Source organism: Lampetra fluviatilis, chromosome 35 (genome assembly GCF_964198595.1).
Source record: "Lampetra fluviatilis chromosome 35, kcLamFluv1.1, whole genome shotgun sequence".
Lineage (NCBI taxonomy): Eukaryota > Metazoa > Chordata > Hyperoartia > Petromyzontiformes > Petromyzontidae > Lampetra > Lampetra fluviatilis.
In genome coordinates, this window is record NC_136309.1 from 6,160,592 (window position 1) to 6,174,171 (window position 13,580).

A 13,580-nucleotide genomic window follows, 5' to 3' on the forward strand; every position below is an offset into this window, starting at 1 on the left:
CCACCTCACCCACCTCACCCACCACACTCACCACGCTCACCTCACCCACCTCACCCACCTCACCCACCTCACTCACCACACTCACCACGCTCACCTCACCCACCTCACCCACCTCACCCACCTCACTCACCACACTCACCACGCTCACCTCACCCACCTCACCCACCTCACCCACCTCACTCACCACACTCACCTCACCCACCTCACCCACCACACTCACCACGCTCACCTCACCCACCTCACCCACCTCACCCACCTCACCCACCTCACTCACCACACTCACCACGCTCACCTCACCCACCTCACCCACCTCACCCACCTCACTCACCACACTCACCTCACTCACCACACTCACCTCACCCACCTCACCCACCTCACCCACCTCACTCACCACACTCACCTCACTCACCTCACCCACCTCACCCACCTCACTCACCACACTCACCACACTCACCTCACCCACCTCACCCACCTCACTCACCACGCTCACCTCACCCACCTCACCCACCTCACCCACCTCACCCACCTCACTCACCACACTCACCTCACTCACCTCACCCACCTCACCCACCTCACCCACCACACTCACCTCACCCACCTCACTCACCACACTCACCTCACCCACCTCACCCACCTCACCCACCTCACTCACCTCACTCACCTCACCCACCTCACCCACCTCACTCACCACACTCACCACGCTCATCTCACCCACCTCACCCACCTCACCCACCTCACTCACCACACTCACCTCACTCACCACACTCACCTCATTCACCCACCTCACTCACCACACTCACCTCACTCACCCACCTCACCCACCTCACTCACCACACTCACCACGCTCATCTCACCCACCTCACCCACCTCACCCACCTCACTCACCACACTTACCTCACTCACCACACTCACCTCATTCACTCACCACACTCACCACACTCACTCACCACACTCACCACACTCACCACACTCACCTCACCCACCTCACCCACCTCACCCACCACACTCACCACACTCACCACGCTCCCCATGCTCACCACACATCCTCACCGCACCTCAGCCAGCCAGCCATCTCTCACCAACCACCTTGCCCTACCACCACCACCTCCCCTCACCACCTCCGCTCACCCTCCTCCAGGTGCTGAGCACGCACGACAGCGTGGGGGGGGCCCGTCACGCAGGAGATGGAGCGTCTGGGCGAGGTGTTTGGAGGCCGCAGGGACCTGCTGTCGCGCCTGGAGGCCGCAAGGGGCCACGCGCTCACCCTCACGGCGGCCCTGCCCACCCTCCCCACGGGGGGGGTCTTCTCCCACGCGGGGGGCCCCGGGGCCCCCTTCCTCCCCCCCCCTTGGTGGGGGGGACCCCGCCATGGGGGCCCCGCTACCCTCGCTGCAGCAGCTGTCCGAGGCCACCGCGGAGTTTGAGGGCTACAGGTGAGGGGCCGGGGGGGGAGGGGGAGGGTGAGGTTGGGGGTGAGGATCGGGGGGTGGGGGTCGGGGGGGGGAGGGGGTGAGGGTGGGGGGGTGGGGGTGAGGTTGGGGGTGAGGATAGGGGGGTGGGGGTCGGGGGGGTGGGGGGGGTGAGGGTCGGGGGGTGGGGGGGTGAGGGTCGGGGGGTGGGGGGGTGAGGGTCGGGGGGTGGGGGGGTGAGGGTCGGGGGGTTGAGGGTGGGGGGGGGGTGAGGATTGGGGAGTGGTGGGGTGAGGGTCACGGGGTGAGGGGGTGGGAACCGAGGGGGGTGAGGGGGTGAGGGTCACGGGGTGAGGGTTGGGAACTGAGGGGGGGGTCTGTAACTCACTACTGCACCACCACCACCGCCGCCACCACCAAAGTTAAATCCTCAACTCGACCATCAATTCAAAAGATCCCCCGCATAGCCTGTAACAGGCTGTTGGGGCAGGCGCTGTTAGCGAGCACCTATGAAGGGCCGCACGGCACACGAGGGGGTGGGTGATCACCACCACGCCCGGCCACCTTTGTCTCTCCAGTGCTGATGTTTTACACGCCGCACCAGGTACTCATTTGAGGTCGAGTCGACCTAGGGGAGTCCAGCACCGGTTCAGACAATCTCCACCGGTGTTGGTGGCCGTGAGCGGGAATCGAACTTGGGTTTGGCGGATTTGCGGCGCGGCCCCCTAACCGCTGTGCCACCGTTCGCCAAGTCACCGCCGCCGCCACCAAAAACAACTCCACCGACGACGACGACACCGCGTCAGCAACATCGGAACAAACAAACAACAACAACAAACAACATCGCCACGACGAGCAGCAACATCCACAGCCACGTGGAGCCGATCTCTGCAAACTCAGCTGCAATCGATACAGATCCATTAGTGGGGGGGGAGGGGGTCATTGAGATGGGAGGAGGTGGGAGGGTGGGAGGGGTCACGGGGGTGGGAATTGCGTGGGGGGGGGGGTTGGGACTCGACCTGCGGTGCTTCTGGTGTGCTGCTGCCGTGCCGTGATGGAGCAGCGGTGTGGTGCGCTGCGATCACGGTGCGGCGTGCTCGCGCTGCTCGTGATGTGATCGCGGTGCGGTGTGGTGCAGTGCGGTGCTCACGGTGCGGTGCGGTGTGGTGCAGTGCGGTGCTCACGGTGCGGTGTGGTGCGGTGTGGTGCGGTGTGCTTGCGGTGCGGTGCGGCGTGGTGCGGCGTGGTGCTCACGGTGCGGTGTGGTGCGGCGTGGTGCTCACGGTGTGGGCCCGTGTGCACCTGCAGGTGGCCAGGCACGCTGCTGCTGCTACTCGCCCAGCTGTTCTCCTGCCTGCTCGTGCTGCTGGGCATCGCCACGCGCGCTCCCTGCTTGCTCATCTCGTCAGTAGCACAAGGGTCTCATGGGGTCTCATGGGGTCCACACGGGGTCTCGTAGGGGTAACATGGGGTCCACACGGGGTCTCGCAGGGGTAACATGGGGTCTCGTAGGGGTAACATGGGGTCCACACGCACATGGAGGCCCATGGGGGGGGGGGGGGGGGGGGAGTCCTACAAGGATCCCAGAGGGTCTCGCAGGGATCTCGCGTGAGTCCCACGGGGTCCCACGGGGTCCCACGGGGGTCACAGAGGGGCTCACAGGGGTCTGACGGGGGTGCCACAGGGGGTCCCGTGGGTGTCCTACAGGGGGAGGGGATTGGGGTAGAGGGATGATGGGGGTCCCTCACAGTTAATGCGAATCTTGACGAAGGCTTCCCGGGGGACCTTTGTCTTTGTGCCAGGCTCACGGTGTTCGCCTCGCTCTCCCTGCTGCTGTGCTGGGCCTCGCTGGCGTTCGAGCTCGCGCTCGGCGTGGTGAGGACGGGCACTCACCACTCGCTCACCACTCGCTCACCACTCACTCACCGCTCGCTCACCACTCATTCACTGCTCGCTCTCACCGCTCGCTCGCACTCTCACACCGCTCTCTAACACTCTCACCGCTCGCTCGCACTCTTACCATTCGCTCTCACCCTCACTTGCATTTTTACCACTCACTCGCACTTTCACCCGCATGCCCTCACTACTCACCCGCACTCACACCACTCACTCGCACTCTCACCGCTCACTCTCACTGCACTCTCACACCGCTCGCTCACACTCACACCACTCACTCTCACTCACTGCATTCTCACTCGCACTCTCACACCGCTCACTTCGCACTCCATCACTCGGATTCACTCTCACTCACTGCTTGCTCGCTGCTCACTCTGTCTCTCACACACACAGACCCCTCCTTTGACCCTCGAGGCTCTCAGAACCGGAATGTCGAGGTGGAGAGAGAGACCCCCAGACGTGCATGTCAATCGTCCTCGTTATTCGTCATCCTCGTTATTTCGCTCGTCCACTCCGGAGAGCCCCGCCGAGTCCTCAGGCTCGTTTCGTCAGAAGGGCCCTGCCACGTGTTCACAGCAGTTGGACAACGACGACGCTGCTGCTGCTGCTGCTGCTGTGATCCCAACCCACTAAGTTGCGAGTGACCTTTCAGCAATGGGATATTTGGGCGAATACCGGCTTACAGTGCGTGCTTGTATTTAGTTACGGGAGGAAACTGGAGAATCCTGATGAAACCCCATGCAGAACAACAGGGAGAGAGCTTTCGTGACTGCAGGGATTCATCTTCTTGGTTCTTTCGGTGAAGTCACGTAGAATGGAAATAATAAAATAATAAAAATAAAACATAATAAAATACAATTCTCACGACGTTTCGGCCACAACGCAAGCAGCCGTCCTCAGGTGGAGAACATTTCCATTCTACGTGACTTTACCGAAAGAACCAAGAGGGAGAGAGCGGACAACCTTCACAGAGAAAGTCGCCCGGTTCGGGAATGGAACTCAGGGAAAACCTCTTGCTACGAGGCGCCAGCGTCAACCACTGCAGTGCCACCTTGCGGACTTGAAAGCAGACAGGGACACCCTGGCACTGCACAGGCGGGGGGGGGGGGTGTGTGCGACAACGCAGCGAGGTGGCACAGGTGGTCACCCCATGGCACCTGGGTCTGTCCCGTGACCTCCTTGCCAACAGCGAAACCTTCCACACTTCACGCGATGGCCTCCAAGCGCACCTAGCCTGGCACAAGCGCTGTGATGACATCACCACCACTTGGTGGTGAAGTGCGGCTGTTGTTATTGTGTGTGTGTGATCGTGTGTGTGTGTGTGATTGTCTTGGTGGTGTGTGTGTGTGATTGTCTTGGTGGTGTGTGTGTGCGATTGTCTTGGTGGTGTGTGTGTGTGATTGTCTTGGTGGTGTGTGTGTGTGATTGTCTTGGTGATCGTGTGTGTGTGATTGTCTTGGTGATCGTGTGTGTGTGATTGTCTTGGTGGTGTGTGTGTGTGTGTGTGATTGTCTTGGTGGTGTGTGTGTGTGACTGTCTTGGTGGTGTGTGTGTGTGTGTGTGATTGTCTTGGTGGTCGTGTGTGTGTGATTGTCTTGGTGATCGTGTGTGTGTGATTGTCTTGGTGGTGTGTGTGTGTGTGTGATTGTCTTGGTGGTGTGTGTGTGTGTGTGATTGTCTTGGTGGTGTGTGTGTGTGTGTGTGATTGTCTTGGTGGTCGTGTGTGTGTGATTGTCTTGGTGATCGTGTGTGTGTGATTGTCTTGGTGGTGTGTGTGTGTGTGTGTGATTGTCTTGGTGGTCGTTTGTGTGTGTGATTGTCTTGGTGGTGTGTGTGTGTGTGTGATTGTTTTGGTGATCGTGTGTGTGTGATTGTCTTGGTGATCGTGTGTGTGTGATTGTCTTGGTGGTGTGTGTGTGTGTGTGTGATTGCCTTGGTGGTCGTGTGTGTGTGTGATTGTCTTGGTGGTGTGTGTGTGTGACTGTCTTGGTGGTGTGTGTGTGTGTGACTGTCTTGGTGGTGTGTGTGTGTGATTGTCTTGGTGGTCGTGTGTGTGTGTGATTGTCTTGGTGGTGTGTGTGTGTGACTGTCTTGGTGGTGTGTGTGTGTGATTGTCTTGGTGGTCGTGTGTGTGTGTGATTGTCTTGGTGGTGTGTGTGTGTGTGTGTGACTGTCTTGGTGGTGTGTGTGTGTGTGTGATTGTCTTGGTGGTGTGTGTGTGTGTGATTGTCTTGGTGATCGTGTGTGTGTGTGTGATTGTCTTGGTGGTGTGTGTGTGTGTGATTGTCTTGGTGGTGTGTGTGTGTGATTGTCTTGGTGGTGTGTGTGTGTGTGATTGTCTTGGTGGTGTGTGTGATTGTCTTGGTGGTCGTGTGTGTGTGATTGTCTTGGTGGTGTGTGTGTGTGTGCTGGGGAGAGATAGTGTAGCAGCTAGCACACTCTGTGCTACAAACCCGGCAACACGGGTTCGATTCCCGCACACGGCCAACATCAGTGACGATTATCTGAACCGGTCCTGGGCCTCCCCTAGGTCGACTCAGCCTCAAATTTAGTACTTGGCACGGTGCGTAAACATCGCCACTGGGGAGACAAAGGCGGCCGGGCGTGGTGCTGGCCACCTACCCCCTCGTGTGCTGTGTCGGCATTCATAGGTGCTCGCGAACATCACTTGCCCCTACAGTCTGTTGAGGCTATAAGGGGATCTTTGTCTTTGTTGTTGATTGTGCGTGTGATTACGTGTGATTGCGTGTGATGGCGTGTGATTGCGTGTGATTGCGTGTGATTGCGGTGTAATTGCATGTGATTGCGTGTGATTGTACGTGTGATTGCGTGTGATTGCGTGAGCTGCAGGGCGTTGCGGACTTCTGCGTGGCTCCTGACCAGTTCATCGTGAACGTGAGTCGCCAGGACCGCACCAGCAAAGGTGTGCGCTCACCCCTACACTCGCACACTCGCACACACTCACTACCACACACACACCTGCATATCTACACACCGCGACAGACCTCCTACCCCTGCCCATGATGCTGATGGTGGTGGTGATGATGGTGGTCATGGTGGTGATGCTGATGGTGATGCTGATGGTGATGCTGATGGTGGTCATGTTGGTGGTGATGATGGTGGTGGTGATGCTGATCGTGGTGATGATGGTGGTGGTGATGCTGATGGTGGTCATGGTGGTGGTGATGCTGATGGTGGTCATGGTGGCGGTGGTGATGGTGGTGATGCTGGTGGTTGTGGTGATGCTGATGGCGGTGGTGGTGGTGATGCTGCTGATGGTGGTGATGGTGCTGGTGATGCTGGTCATGGTGGCGGTGGTGATGGCGGTGGTGATGGTGGTGGTGATGCTGATGGTGGTGATGGTGGCGGTGGTGGTGATGCTGATGGCGGTGGTGATGGTGGTGATGCTGCTGCTGATGGTGGTAATGGTGCTGGTGATGCTGATGATGATGGTGGTGATGGTGCTGGTGATGCTGATGGTGGTCATGGTGGCGGTGGTGGTGATACTGACGGTGGTGATGGTGGTGATGCTGATGGCGGCGATGGTGATGCTGATGGCGGTGGTGATGCTGATGGCGGTGATGGTGTTGATGCTGATGGTGGTGGTGATGCTGACGGTGGTGATGCTGATGGCGGTGGTGATGCTGATGGCGGTGATGGTGTTGATGCTGATGGTGGTGATGCTGACGGTGGTGATGGTGGTGATGCTGATGGCGGTGGCGATGGTGATGCTGATGGCGGTGGGGATGCTGATGGCGGTGATGGTGTTGATGCTGATGGTGGTGATGCTGATGGCGATGGTGATGCTGATGGTGGTGGTGATGCTGATGGTGGTGATGGTGTTGATGCTGATGGTGGTGGTGATGCTGATGGTGGTGATGCTGACGGTGGTGATGGTGGTGATGCTGATGGCGGTGGCGATGCTGATGGCGGTGGTGATGCTGATGGCGGTGATGGTGTTGATGCTGATGGTGGTGGTGATGCTGATGGTGGTGATGCTGATGGCGATGGTGATGCTGATGGTGGTGGGGATGCTGATGGTGGTGATGCTGACGGTGGTGATGGTGGTGATGCTGATGGCGGTGGTGATGCTGATGGCGGTGGTGATGCTGATGGCGGTGATGGTGGTGATGCTGATGGTTGTCTGCGTGCGTCCCATCTGCAGAGCTCCTGGACTATTACCTCTACTGTCCTCCGGGCGTTGGGAACCCCTTGCAGCAGGTGAGGGATGGGTGATGGGTGAGGGATGGGTGATGAGTGAGGGTGAGTGATGGGTGATGAGTGAGGGTGAGTGATGTGTGAGGGTGAGGGATGGGTGGTGAGGTATGGGTGGTGAGGTATGGGTGGTGAGGGATGGGTGGTGAGGGATGGGTGGTGAGGGATGGGTGGTGAGTGAGGGTGAGTGGTGAGGGTGAGTGATGAGTGAGGGTGAGTGATGAGTGAGGGTGAGTGATGAGTGAGGGTGAGTGATGAGTGAGGGTGAGTGATGAGTGAGGGTGAGGGATGGGTGGTGAGGGATGGGTGGTGAGGGATGGGTGGTGAGTGAGGGTGAGGGATGGGTGGTGAGTGAGGGTGAGGGATGGGTGGTGAGGGATGGGTGGTGAGGGATGGGTGGTGAGTGAGGGTGAGGGATGGGTGAGGGTGAGTGATGAGTGAGGGTGAGGGATGGGTGGTGAGGGATGGGTGGTGAGGGATGGGTGGTGAGGGATGGGTGGTGAGGGATGGGTGGTGAGTGAGGGTGAGGGATGGGTGAGGAATGAGTGATGAGGGTGAGTGAGGGATGGGTGAGGGATGGGTAGTGAGGGATGGGTGGTGGGTGAGGGATGAGGGTGAGCGGTGTGTGAGGGCGAGTGATTGTGAAGGTCACAGGTCAGAAGTTGTGCTCCTCTCCTTGCTCAAAACCTGCCCCCCCCCCACTCCCCTGCTGCCCCCCCCCAGGATCTCACCGCGAGTCAGAAGGCTTTGTCAGCCGCACAGGGAGAAGTCCAGGGGCTCCTCGCCGCATCTGCCCGAGACTTCCCTTCTGCCCGGGTGAGCAGCACTCGCCCTCACCACCACTCGCCCTCACCGCCACTCGCTCACAGACGAGTATCAACCAGGCTCTACTCTGCTCGGCTTCAAGGATCCGACGAGATCGAGCGCGCGCTCCGAGTGCTCGCGTGTCTGTGCGTTCGGAGTGGTGCAGCAGCGTGTTACAACAGATAACATCGCTGGCAAATTAAACATCGGCTGCTGTTCGGCCTAACCTAGGTCGACTCAGCCTTCAGGAGTACCTGGCACGCTGTGTAAACTTCAGCACTGGGGAGACAAATGCGGCCGGAAGTGGTTCTGCCCACTGCCTTACCTCGTGCGTCGTGCTGGCCTTCATAGGTGCTCACTGCCCTGGTGTGGTGGTGTGTGCGGTGGTGTGTGGTGCTGCGTGTGGTGTGTGTGCCGCATGTGTGTGCGACAGAGACAAGTGTTGAACCTGCAAGGGGAGCTCAACGGCACGGAGACTCAGCTGCATCTCCTCACAGCCCTCCTCGACTGCCGAGGCCTACACAAGGTCTGGGCCTTCCCCATGTGCTACTGTGCGTCGGGCCTTCGCTCGTGGCTTGGAGGGCCAGGATGTTCCGCCACCCCTGCTGGGCTATCCAGGACCCCCCCCCCCCCCTCACTTCTGCTGTGTTGCCGCCCTGTAGGACTACGTGGAAGGGTTGCACGGGTTGTGCCGGGACGGGCTCTGGGGGCTCCTGCTGCTGGCGCTCGGCTCCGTGCTGGCGGCGCTGGCGTTCAACGCCGTCGTGTGTGCTGCGCCGCGATCCTGGCACCGCGCGGGCAGCAGGTGCGGGCACACCGCACACACCTGGAGCACACACGCACAACAGCTGACACCTATAGGTGGTGGAGAGCCGTCACCACAACCCTCCTGCCAGGCTAGGCGCACTTACACACCTACATGTGCACACAACCAGGTTGCCCTTGCCCCCCCCCCGCCCTGTGCTTTGGGGGACTTGACCCCCCCCCCCCTCCATGCCCCCCATGCTTCCCAAAAAAAAAGTACTCCATCCTCCCGCCGCGTCATCGTGTCTCATGAGATGACTTACACCTCGTCTCGTCTGTCTGCTCATTTGTCTCCTCCGCCTCATCCCCGTCCTCACTGTCCGCTTCACGACCTTGTCCACCCTGTCTCCCCATCTCCACGGTGCTCGTTTCCCCATCCCGGAAACCCTGTGTCCCCTTTCCCCATGTCTCTGTACCCCTATGTTCCCATGTTCCTACACCCCTGTGTTCCTATGTCCCGTGTCCCTGTATCCCCATGTCCTGTGCCCCTGTGTCCCGTATTCCTATGTCCCGTGTCCCTGTATCCCCGTGTTCTCGTGTCCCCCAGTCTCCCCTCTAAGCTGTCGTGGGGGGATGAGTTCAGCCCGGATGCGTCTCCATCCCCGCCCGTGCCCTCTGCCCCCTGCGACTCGGAGTACGCGACCCCCAGCGCAGGGTAAACCCCGGGGACCTGGGGTCACGCGGAGAGGCGTGGGGAGCGGAGCCCCAGGCGTGGGGAGCGAGCGAGCGGAGCTAGGCCCCACCCGCCGGGCCACGCGGCCGGCTCTTGCTGGGCGGCCAGACCCACATGGCAGAAGCCGCGGCGCCCTTAGCCCAGCCGCATCAAGGTCGCGAGGTCACGGAACCGGGGAAGAGGAGACGGGCTGCTGCGACGGGAATCGAGGGACGCGTCGTCGTTGAAAAAAAAAAATCAATGGCAGAAAATTCTAAAACGGCGACCCGGGGTTGAGATTGTGATTGCCGCCCTCCAGTCCTATAGTGTAGGGCAGGGGGGGGGGGGGGGAGACGTAGCAGCCGTGGTTGAGCTGCACGGCCCGAACCTCATTTCTCATCATCATGGAATCATGGCAGCACCGGGGAGGAACAGGGAAAGGGTACCTGGGACCCACGGGGGGGGGGGGGGGTGTAGGGGGGACCTGGGGGAGCGGAGGATCCGGGAAGATTGTTGCTGCGTGTCTACCACCAACCGGCCAGTGGGAAGAATTCGGCGGCCCAGGGAACCGGGGGTCACAAACCACCGGACCGGCCCCCTTCCAGAGACCGTAGAAACAAAAAAAACCACGTGGCCTCGGGATACGCAATCTGTTTCTCCTCCTTGGGTGTACAACCGTGGTGTGTGTTTAGGGGGTGGTGCGTGTGGAGTGTGCGTGTGGGGTGAGCGTGTGGTGTGTGGTTGTACTCAATGTGGTTGGGGCGCTGGTGTCGGCGCGGTCCCTGTAGGCCGCGGGACTGCGACGACTACGACGACGACGGCGACGACGAGGTGTGCGCGGGCGCCAGGGGGGGGGGACCCCTTCAACCCGCGGGGGTCTCGGAGGCGGGGCCCCGGACCAGGGGGGGGGCCTGCCCCCCTGCGCACAACCTTCCCCGGCCTCTACAGCTTCCCCGGGGGCAGCCTGGGCAGCCTGGGCAGCGCACGGCCCCCTTCGCAGTCCGTCACCAACGCACCCATCTCCGAGTACATGTGAGTCCGAGTACGCGTGCGAGTCCGAGTACGCGTGCGAGTCCGAGTACGCGTGTGAGTCCGAGTACGTGGCGGGGGGGCTCGTCGAGAGCGGGTGGAGGGATAGGCGTGGAGGGGTGGCGCCGTGGTTAGCGCACCGCACCACGAACCTGGTTTGATTGCCAGCCAGCGCTTAACACCAGTGGTGAGCGAGACTTGAACTGGTCCTAGACCGCCCGGTTCACCAACCTGCGTTGACCAGCGTGGTGAAGCATGGTCAAAACAAAAAACCTCAACCGACAGCGTCGAGAGGTCTTCATCCAGCAGTGGATTGGCAAAGGTAGTGGTGGCAAGGGGTGGATGTTCAGAGTGGAGTGTTAGTTGGAGTTAGTGGCTATTATTACAGGTTATCGTGGTTGTTTTGGTTGTTGTGGTTATAGTGGTGGTTGTAGTGGTGGTTGTAGTGGTGGTTGTGGTGTTTTTACTGGTTGTAGTGGTGGTTATAGTGGTGGTTGTCGTGGTGGTGGTTGTGGTTATAGTGGTGGTTGTAGTGGTGGTTTTACTGGTTGCGGTGGTTGTAGTGGTGGTTTTACTGGTTGTGGTTGTAGTGGTGGTTTTACTGGTTGTGGTGGTGGTTGTGGTGGTGGTTGTAGTGCTGTCGTTTCTCTTTTCGGACGTCAGGAACCAGAGCGCCGCATTTGGGAACCCGCGCTACGAGAACGTCCCACTCATCGGACGCCACTCACCCCCACCCTCGGTGAGCATGGGGACACGGAGAAAGGGTGACAGGGTGACACGGGGACAGGGTGACACGGGGACAGGGTGACAGGGTGACACGGGGACAGGGTGACTGGGGGACACGGGGACAGGGTGACAGGGTGACACAGTGACAGGGTGACACGGGGACAGGGTGACACGGGGACAGGGTGACACGGTGACAGGGTGACACGGTGACAGGGGGACAGGGTGACTGGGGGACAGGGTGACACGGTGACACGGTGACAGGGTGGCAGGGTGACACGGGGACAGGGTGACAGGGTGACTAGGGGACAGGGTGACATGGTGACAGGGTGACAGGGGGACACGGGGACAAAGAGACATGGAGACATGGGGACCACAGGGGACCACAGGGGACCACAGGGGACCACAGGAGACCACAGGGGACCACAGGGGACCACAGGGGACCACAGGGGACCGGTACCACAGACGAAGGGACGCAGACGAGTGGAGTGGTAGACGGCGATTACGGACACATGGGGATGCAAAGACATGGGAGGCATGCAAACAGGGAACATGAACCAAGGTTCTGTCCTGTGGGATCAGGAGACCTCACTGACCCCCACATTCCACCCCCCCCCACCCCCAGTATTCCCCCCCTGGGGGCCCGGACAGCTCCACGCCCGTGACCACCCGGGGCTCCATGCGACACCAGGTGCCACGCACCGTGCTCACCTAGGGACCAACCAGCGTGGAGACACCCAGAGCCTCTGCCGCCCGGAGCTGCCGCCACCTGAAGCATCTCCAGAGCCTATGCCCTTACGCCGCCCCTCCCCCACTTCCAGTAAAATCACTTTGATGTCCATCATCCCAGCTGCCTTCTGAGCCAGTCTTCCCAGCGGCATTTGTTTCAGCAGCAAAACCCCCAGAACCGGCTTCACATCGGAGCCTCGCCCTGTGCACTGCGGGGCCGCGTTACGCACAAAACGCCGAGGAGCAAAGTGGCGGCGTACGCCATCGTGGGTGCCTCGTCGTTCTCCATAGTAACGTGGACATGTGCGAGCTATGGAACGTGTGAGCCGGGTCTTTTTTTTTTTGTTTATGTCAGTATGCCCATATATATGCCTACCAGTGCCGTGTAGTAATATTATTATTCTTGTTGTTTTGAGAGCGATGCATTTACCCAGGAGAGCTTCGTCCCGTGTCTCAAGGCCCGTTTTTCAGGAGGGTGCTGCCACGACACGAGGTCTTGGCCACGCGCGTGCGATTTTTAGCGTTCGTTTCGGAGGAAACCGGAGATGGGTCGTTACAAAGCCGCTCGCTGTGCTGGCAATTCAATCTTCCCCCTTCGCGAGCGCACTGCACTAACCAGGCGGCACCGCAGCTGCGTACTCTCTGGGAGCAGGCGCGTTCACGGCAAGGTCGGTGCGGGTGGACAGCAGATTCACCCGCACAGCCGAGGAACTCTGCGCGCTCCCACCTGCAGTGTGCCTGCAACTACGCCTAGCCGTGTGGTTTACTAACCAATCCATTAACTTGTAGTAGGGACCAGGTGATGAGGGAGCCCTGTGTGTGTACTATATTGTATGTATGTATATGTAGCTATTTACAGGGTGGATGGGAAGTCACTATACCTCTGGATAAAGCGCCTCTTATTTCTGGTGCAGGTCAGGGTTTAGGGGGACTTCCCGCCCACCATGTGAAGTGCACAAACCAGGGGTGGCTGGACCAGGGATGGGATAGATGCACTAGACCAGCTCCCCGAACTCTAATCCGTAATCCCAAACCCCCTACCACGAACTGTGGCTCCCAAGCACATACTGCAGCCTTAACACCGAGTTGGCCGCCTATCCAGGCAAAGACCTGGACAGCGCGGGAATTGGCACCCACCTTCTGGTGGCAGGAGTAGATTTGTACGCCTCTGAACTTACCGCAGGTTACCACTGCACAGTTTTGAGCAACATGTCCCGCGTTTGATTTGGGGGGGGGGGGGGGGTAAAGATCGAATTGAGGGTCGCAACTGAAGTTGGGAAGAGCGTAATTTCCCCACAACTCTTGCTTCCTGCGATTGC

At 59.8% G+C, this 13,580-nt stretch overlaps 1 pseudogene across 1 annotated transcript in view; it reads left to right on the top strand.

Moving 5' to 3' along the window:
- LOC144944568 (protein tweety homolog 2-like) overlaps positions 1–12,393 on the top strand; it is a 37,374-nt pseudogene extending 24,981 nt beyond the window's left edge. The window contains exons 4-15 of the transcript XR_013639597.1: positions 1,139–1,433; positions 2,718–2,813; positions 3,212–3,284; positions 6,156–6,228; positions 7,471–7,526; positions 8,244–8,336; positions 8,758–8,850; positions 8,987–9,129; positions 9,676–9,783; positions 10,569–10,812; positions 11,473–11,548; positions 12,158–12,393. The product of XR_013639597.1 is annotated as a protein tweety homolog 2-like (transcript). The remainder of the gene's footprint in view (positions 1–1,138; positions 1,434–2,717; positions 2,814–3,211; positions 3,285–6,155; positions 6,229–7,470; positions 7,527–8,243; positions 8,337–8,757; positions 8,851–8,986; positions 9,130–9,675; positions 9,784–10,568; positions 10,813–11,472; positions 11,549–12,157) is intronic.
- The last annotated feature ends 1,187 nt before the right edge of the window (positions 12,394–13,580 follow it).